This window comes from Aquarana catesbeiana, linkage group LG02 (genome assembly GCF_042186555.1).
Source record: "Aquarana catesbeiana isolate 2022-GZ linkage group LG02, ASM4218655v1, whole genome shotgun sequence".
Classification (NCBI taxonomy): Eukaryota; Metazoa; Chordata; class Amphibia; order Anura; family Ranidae; genus Aquarana; species Aquarana catesbeiana.
This window is the reverse complement of record NC_133325.1, coordinates 35,022,178-35,030,921: the sequence shown is the minus strand read 5'-3', so window position 1 is coordinate 35,030,921 and position 8,744 is coordinate 35,022,178. Positions and strand designations below refer to the sequence as shown.

At 45.5% G+C, this 8,744-nt stretch overlaps 1 pseudogene; it reads right to left on the bottom strand.

Moving 5' to 3' along the window:
• Positions 1 to 1,316: 1,316 nt before the first annotated feature.
• Positions 1,317 to 1,421, bottom strand: LOC141130865 (U2 spliceosomal RNA; annotated as a pseudogene).
• Between the last annotated feature and the right edge of the window lie 7,323 nt (positions 1,422 to 8,744).

The following is an 8,744-nucleotide window of genomic DNA, read 5'->3' as shown; positions in this document are numbered from 1 at the left end:
CATAGACTGTAAAATGTGATTGATATGGATTTACTAGCAAACATCATGAATAATGTTGAATTTACTACTGGGGACATTAACCAGTACCCCCCGGCCTATAGTCAAATGATGGCTTGGCAGGACATTCATAGTTTCGGGTGGACGTCACATGATGTGAGTGCCTCACGGGCAATGTTGTGGCACGATCTGTCAGTGCTGGCCATGTTGTGGTGGATGACAGATTTTTTTTTTTTTTTTTTATTGAAAGCCTATGGCGTGCAAAACACACCCCAAAAACTTCACCCGGTGCATAAAAAATGTGCACACACATAAAGAGTGCTCACAAAAAAGTGCCACCGGTACACAAGACGTGCCAATTCCCTGATCCCCCGGGGCGTTAGGCTCCTGCGGGGACAAAGGTACTTACAATGGTCTATCTGGCTGAAACCAGACAGACCCCGTTCTCTGGAGGGCCTGCCGAGACAGGACCCACCCAAGTACTAGGTGGGGCTCCCCCGAAGGGAGACCCCATGAGAGAGGGCGAACTAAGCCAAAAGGCCATGTCCACCCCTTCCCAAGACGTTCAGGGCTGGCCCGAGGACCCGCATTCTTACTAATCAAACGTGCAAATGTGTAAAGACAAGACATGACAAACATAGGGTTTCAATCAAAAATAAATAAAAAGTGGGGGAAGGGATAGTGAAGAGGAGAGTGAAAAAGAAGTGGCCATTGTGTAAAACAATGACCAGGCCCTCCGGCCAGGAATAAAAAATTCCTCTGGTCCTAGCCAAAAGGCCCGGCCCAAGAGGCAGGTGCAAAAAAAAAGCGTGTTATGGTGCAGTGACTGTGGTGCCTCAAATCAAAGTGACTGCCACTCACAGTGATTTTATGGCACCCCTGGACTGCCACTCCAGGGGCACTACTCCATAGGCTTTCAAGACCTACCCTGGCCCACAGCCTAGACCACGGCAGCCCCCACCGCAGACAGAAAAGGCATGAGGTTCAGGAAGCTTGGTGAGAGCCCTTGCCCCGAAGGCTCCACCATCACTCCCATCACCCCTTCCAGTTTCACATTTGGGTAAATGGATACTAGCCACTCCCCCCCTCCAGCAAAAGGGGAGTAAGCGTTCTCCTACCCAAATAACTGTCAGCAGCTAGAGCTACCACAATCCAAGCCAGGGACCTGACCCTTCGGCCAGACCAAAATGCAGCACCCATCCCTACCAGGAGCACCCTTCCAGACGGCTCAGACTCAACCATTGGCCGGTCCCCAGTATACTGTCGGGCAACACGGCGTAGTCCCTGCTGAGTATCACCTTTCCAGGTACTATGACACCATTGGATTTGCCGGCCCTCCCCAACAAGAGTGACACAGCGCCTCCTCTGGAAACTGATAAGAACAGATACTACACTTGATCTTAGCCAAAAGGTCGAGAAGCAGATCAGTGTACCAGCCGCTGCTGATACCATGTTATCACTGTGACCAATCACAGCGAATCACTTAAATAATAAATGCCTTTGATTCATGGCATTCATGGTTTGCTATTGTGTTGATCTATGTGATTGGTCACAGTGATCACATGGTACAGACATGGCCAATCACAGCCCTGCTGTACCATTTGATTAGCTGTGGCCAATCAGTGAATCCATGTCATTCAGTAAAAATGGTTGCTTATAACAGTAAAATTCACTGGTATAAGCAATCATAAAAAAAATAATGATCCCTTCCCCAAAGTAGTACAGTGTTACTATGAAAACACTATATTGCTCTGGTCACACTGTGTTAAAAAAGATCATAAGAAAAAATTAAAGCATTTAATAAAAAATAAAAAAATCGAATATTTTTTTTTTTTATCCAGAGGTTGTCTTTGGGAAATAGACGTATGAGTGCTGCCAGCATTGCTGCAGAGGTTGAAAGGGTGGGGGGTCAGCCTGTCAATGCTCACCATACGGCGCACACTGCATCAAATTGGTCTGCATGGCTGTTGTGCTAGAAGGAAGCCTCTTCTAAAGATAATGCACAAGAAAGCACACAAACAGTTTGCTGAAGACAAGCAGACTAAGGACATGGATTCCTGTAACCATGTCCTGTGGTCTGATGAGACCAAGATAAACTTATTTGGTTCAGATGGTGTCAAGTGTGTGTGGCGGCAACCAGGTGAGGAGTACAAAGACAAGTGTGTCTTGCCTACAGTCAAGCATGGTGGTGGGAGTGTCATGGTCTGGGGCTGCATGAGTGCTGCCGGCACTGGGGAGCTATAGTTCATTGAGGGAACCATGAATATCAACATGTACTGTGACATACTGAAGAAGAGCATGATCCCTTTCCTTCAGAGACTGGGCCGCAGGGCAGTATTTCAACAAAACGACCCCAAACACACCTCCAAAGATTTTTTTTTTTTTTTTTACATACTGTCATCAGTCAGTGTACCTGATCATCACCACCCCAGTTATGTGATAACAACTGTACTGTACTGGTAACAGTATGTAAAAAAATAAATAAAAAAAAAAACTTTTAAAAAATTTCTTCGTATTCCAAAAAAATGTGACAAAAAATGACAACTTCAAAAAAACTCTCCATGCCTCTTACTAAATATTTTGGACTATCTTTAAAAAAAGGGGTAATTTGTGGGGGTATTTGTACTGTCCTGGCATCTTCGGGCCTTAAGAAATGAGATAGGTCGTCGTCATTACCAGGATTGATACATTTTCAGATACTGACTCCAAACAGACTGAATAATATACATTGATTTGGGTTATTTTCACCAAAGAAATGTAGCAGAATACATTTTGACCTAAATATATGGAGAACGATTGTTTCTGTTATAAAATTTTTCAAATAAATAAAGAAAAACATTTTTTTTTCAAAAAATGTCAGTCTTTTTTCATTTATTTAGAAAAAAATAAAAAAACCCAGTGGTGATTAAATACCACCAAAAGAAAGCTCTATTTGTGTGAAAAAAATTACAACAATTTCATATGGGTACAGTGTTACATAATTGCGCAATTGTCATTCAAAGCGCTACAGCGATGAAAGCTGAAAATTGGCCTGGGCAGGAAGGGTGAAAGTGCCCAGTATTGAAGTGGTTTTAAACTTTATTTTAAAAGCCAGTACGTGTGTGTTTGGCCCCTTTCACACGTGCGGACCGTATGTCCGTATTTCATCCATCCGTTTTTGGATGAAATACGGACATACATGCATCCCTATGGGATAGCGGGTGTCAGCGGATGTACATCCGCTGACACCCGATGTTGTCCGCCTCCGCTCTCGTCCGATTCTGCGGACGGAAGAAAATCCTATTTTTCTATCCGTCTGCAGAGCGGATCGGAGGAACACGGACAGACGGTCCGTGTTCCTCCGATCCCCCATAGGGGAGAGCGGAGATCTGACAGGGCGGTCCCTGCACAGTGTGCGGGTCCCGCCCGGTCATCTGCCTGCTCAGCTGGGGAAAGTGGAGCGATCCCCGCCGAGCAGCGGATAAACACGGGGCGGATCAACACGGATCCGTCCCGTGTGAAAGGGGCCTTTGGGTTTTATTTGTTTAAAGAATTTTGAAATTATGTGTTTTATTTTCTTTTACATCGTTGTAAGAATGGGTATAGGCTACTACTTATTACACAGTAAAGGGGGCTTCCAGATTCCAAGTACCTTCATTACTAGGGATGAGTCGAACACCCCCTGGTTCGGTTTGCGGCAGAACATGCGAACGACCTGAAAGTTTGCGCGAACAGTCAAACACCGTTAAAGTCTATGGGACCCGAACGTGAAAAATCAAAAGTGCAAATTTTAAAGGCTAATATGCAAGTTATTGTCCTAAAAAGTGTTTGGGGACCCGGGTCCTGTCCCAGGGGACATGTATCAATGCAAAAAAAAGTTTTAAAAACGGAGTGAAAAAATAAAAGTGAAATATTCCTTTAAATATCGTACCTGGGGGGTGTCTATAGTATGCCTGTAAAGTTCCGCGTGTTTCCCGTGTTTAGAACAATCCCTGCACAAAATGACATTTCTAAAGGAATAAAAGTCATTTAAAACTACTTGCGGCTGTAATGTAATGTCGGGTCCCGGCAATATGGATGAAAATTATTGTGAAAAACGGCATGGGTACCCCCCACCAGCCCATTACCAGGCCCTTTGGGTCTTGTATGGATATTAAGGGGAACCCCGCACTCAAATTAAAAAAAGAAAAGGCTTGGGGCCCCCAAGCAGTATACAGGCGGTCCAAACAAGACAGGGACTGTAGGTTTGTTCTTAAGTTGAATCTGTTTGTAATTTGGAACAGGTACTATTTGTTTTGCTGCCTGTGCCCCTGTTCAGAAGATTTCACCTTACTTTCTGTCCCAATGACAATTGGATTTTGAAAATTTGGGGTTATTAGGGAAACAAGGATTGGTGATAAAGCATCAGTGGAGACACCTTTTTCCCATATTAACTCTTACAGGAGAGAATTTTCCTTCCTAGGGGTAGATTTCCTCCCACTTCCTGTTGTCTCCCTCTGTTTGTAAGTAGGAGTCATTTGTAAGTCAGATGTTTGAAACTAGAGGACCGCCTGTATATACTATACGGCCTGCCCTATATACTCTGCAGAAAATTGGGCCTTAGGTGTTGGTGGTACCAGAACACTGTAAGCCCTCATGGTTACTCTTGGTGGGTGCTGGAACAGGCCCTGCTGTGCAATATTATATCAAGAATTGTAATTACATGCCCCTGTTGAACAGGGGCAGAAAAATTGGGTTTTAGGCAGTGGTGCCACAACACTGTAACCCCTCACAGATTCTGTTGTTGAGCGCAGGAACGAGCCCTGCTGTGAAATATTACAGCAAAAATTGTAATTACAGGCCCCTGTTAAACAGGGGCAGAAAAATTGGGCCTTAGGCACTGGTGGTGGTGCCACAACACTGCAACCCCTCACAGATACTCTATTTGAGCGCAAGAACGAGCCCTGCTGTGAAATATTACAGCAAAAATTATAATTATATGCCCCTGTTAAAAGGGCAGAAAAATTGGGCCTTAGGCACTGGTGGGGTAGACATGTGCACACTGAAATATTTCATTTCGGAATTTTGTTTTCGTCCGAAAAATAAATTTATTTAGTTACTCCCAAAATTATTTTGTATTCATTTTGTTTTTTGTTAAAAATTGCATTCGTCTGAAAATCCAAATTAATTAAGGTTGAATCTGTCATTGAAGGCTTATGGTGTCTGTCAAATGTTTCGCTGCTTTGTCGAATCTTCATCGTTCATGTTAAATCTCTATGCTAGCAAATCGTAAGTGAAAGTAAGTTGGCTGTACGTGTGTATCATTATTTTTATTTTACTTCCCCCACCCAATTCCAGCAGCTATCTTTTCTCTCTATGTCGAATCTTTTCTCTCTATGTCGAATAATCTTGGACTAATAGAGCTAAGGTTAGGCACAATTAACCACAGGTTCGATGGACACAGATTGTTATTGTTAGCATCATGTCGAATCTCCTATCTATATCGAACTGTTGTCACAATGAAAACGAAAATAAAGCATTTGTTTATGTTGGATCTTTCGTTTTTGGGAACCTGCACTTTCGTTATCATTTGTTAAAACGATAACGAAAATACCTGAAATTCGGACGAAAATGCATTCGGACGAAAACGAATGCACATGTCTATGGGGTGGTGCCCTGAAACAAAAATGTTCTTAGAAGCTATCAACATGAACATTAAGGAGGAATAGGATAGTCACTCAGCATAACAGGATAATCACTCAGCATAGGCAGTCTTTAAGGGATCTCACATTCATAGAAAAATGAATCAGTTACATCAGCATCAGATGCTTGGTAGCTGGTGATCCAAGACTGATTCATTTTTATGAAGGTGAGCCGATCAACTGAGTCTGTGAACAGGCGCACTCTGTGATCGGTTACAAAGCCTCCAGCAGCACTAAATGTGCGTTCAGAAAGAACGCTGGATGCAGGACAGGCCAGTAGCTCAATTGCATATTGTGCAAGCTCTGGCCAGTGATCCATCTTCAAGACCCAGTAACCCAGTGGATTTTCGGTTGGAAAGGTCTCCGAGTCCGATCTTGCCCCTAGGTATTCCTGCACCTTGTAAATCAGACGCTGGCGATAGTTGCTGGAACAGATCAGACCTTGGGGCTGCGGACTAAAGAATTGTCTGAATGCATCGGTCAGAAGGCCACCTTCTCCACCGCTCCATCTGTGACTGACTGAAGCCTCAGCAACACGTTGTTCAGGAGGACCAAGAAATTGTAACCTCCAAGGCTCTGGAAATGCATTGCTCAAACCTTTCTGCAAGGCCTCCCAAAGATGTTTCATCCTCTGCTCCCTCTGCGAAGGCTGGATAAATTCTGCAACCTTACTCTTGTAACGTGGATCAAGAAGGGTTGCCAGCCAGTAATGATCCCTCTCCTTGATACCACGAATCCGAGGGTCCTTTTGCAGGCTTTGCTGGATCAGGGAGGCCATGCAGCATAGGTTTGCTGAGGCATTCGATCCAGAGTCCTCTGGGTCACTAAGAATGACATGATTCACAGCCACCTCCTCCCAGCCACGTACAAGTCCATGGGTTTCTGGGGACTGAAAACGATCCCTTGAAGACTGCTGGCGAAAAAAAGCCAAGCTCCCCTGACCCTGTCCTGGTGCCATACTCACACAGGTACTCATTGATGGCCCTCTGTTGCATGTGCAGCCGTTGCAGCATTGCCAACATTGAGTTCCACCTGGTGGGCATGTCACAAATGAGGTGGTTCTTGGGCAGGTTGCATTCCCTTTTAATGTCAGCCAGCCGAGCACTGGCATTATATGAACAGTGGAAATGCCCAAAGACTTTCCTGGCCTGCCTCAGAAAATCCTGTAGTCCCGGTACCTGCACAAGAACCGCTGCACCACCAAATTAAGGACGTGAGCCAAACAGGGAACATGGGTCAAGTGTCCCTGTCGGAGGGCAGAGAGGAGGTTGGTGCCATTGTTGCAAACCACCATTCCTGCCTGAAGCTGACGTGGCATCAACCACCTCTGAGTCTGCCCCTGCAGAGCTGACAGAATCTCTGCCCCAGTGTGGCTCCTGTCCCCTAAGCAGACTAACTCAAGCACCACATGGCATCTTTTTGCCTGAGTGCTTCTGTAGCCCCTTGAATGTCTACAGAGGACCGCTGGTTCTGAGGACAAATCTGCAGAGGGAGAGGCAATAGAGGAAGAAGAATAGGAGGGGGTGGAGGAGAGAGGTGTGGCAGAATCACCACTACTAGCATTTTGGAGGCGTGGTGGCGGAACAAGCTCAAACAATACAGCACCCTGTCCTGCATCCTTCCCAGCTGCCAGCAGAGTTACCCAGTGCGCCGTGAAAGAAAGGTAACATCCCTGTCCATGCCTGCTGGACCATGAGTCAGCGGTAATATGCACCTTACCGTTTTTAGTAAACATTCTTTTAGTAAACTTCCTAAGTGGTTAATTGACAACTTGTGTGAGACTCCATCTATTTCTACAGCTGGTGAAGTGACGGGTTCCAAGGTTACGGTAAATATACTGTGTAGTGTACCATTATTGTGTTTCTCTTTACCACTGGGTCTCCCATTAATATTACCATACAGGTGTGACAGGAGGGTTGAGACTGTTCTTGGGGTTGATAGGCAGGTTACAGGATTATACATTCATCAGCAGACCCTACGGGGGTAGTGCTACGTGTGGGGGCTCGTCCGGGATCCTGTTACTCTACAATCAAACCCCCCTGTCAGCACCCCTATTAACACCAGAATGGATCCCGTCACTATGGTTCAGTGGTGCGAAGCAGAAGGCATCCGCTCAGAAGGGAGCGTGGCAATTGAGCTCCCTGGAGAGGCTTGGGAGGAAGAAAAAATCAGTCAAGTTGTGAAGGCACTGTCCCCAGACCGAAAGGCATGGGTGATTTCCGTCAAGCCAGATTGTGGAACCTCTCTCACTCATGCACTGTTGGAGTGGAGAAAGGGAGTACCTGAAAGTTTCAAAGGCAAAAGTGTACAACTGGGTAACAAAACAAAGATTTACATAATACATCCGAAGGTTCCGGATAAGGTTCCTCTCAGCTTCATTCAAGTGGAACCAACTGCAGGGACAGTTCCCTCCCAGTCGTCACTGGCCATGATTGGGCCAGAGTTCTTTACAGCCATGGGGGATTTTGTGTCAAAATGCCAGAGGAGCAATCCAATATGTCTGGATACTGGATATCTAAAGCTGAGGATTTTATCTGGAATACAGCCGGTGCCCAATGGAGAGGAAGGGTTTGAAGTCTGGCTAGAGCAAGCCATGCAGGCCCTAGACGAGTGGGATTTGCCAGAGGCTCAAAAGAAGCAATGTATCAGTGAGAGTTTGCGAGGAGCTGCGGTGGAGGCCATCAGGAACTTGAGATTTAGTAACACAACCTGTACAGCTTACGATTACCTGACTATGTTGCAGCAGGAGTTTGGGCGGCCGGAGAAGGCAGCTGACCTGATCTATCAATTCGAACATACCCTTCAACGTCAAGGTGAGCTCCTGTCGGAATACATCAGATGGTTGGATAGGATGCTATTCCAGATTGTGTTGAAAAAAGGGATGACGCCCTCTGCTATAGACCAGGCCAGAATACAACAAATCCTAAGGGAGCTCTATGCTCTGACCCCGTCTGGCTCCAGTTGAGGATATCAGTGGGTGTTATGTCCCTGAGATACCCGGATCTCATTAAAATATTGAGAGAAGAAGAGGCCTTGTTTGACGACAAGCAGGCAGCTGCTCTTCCAATTTCTATGTCCTTAGTAGAA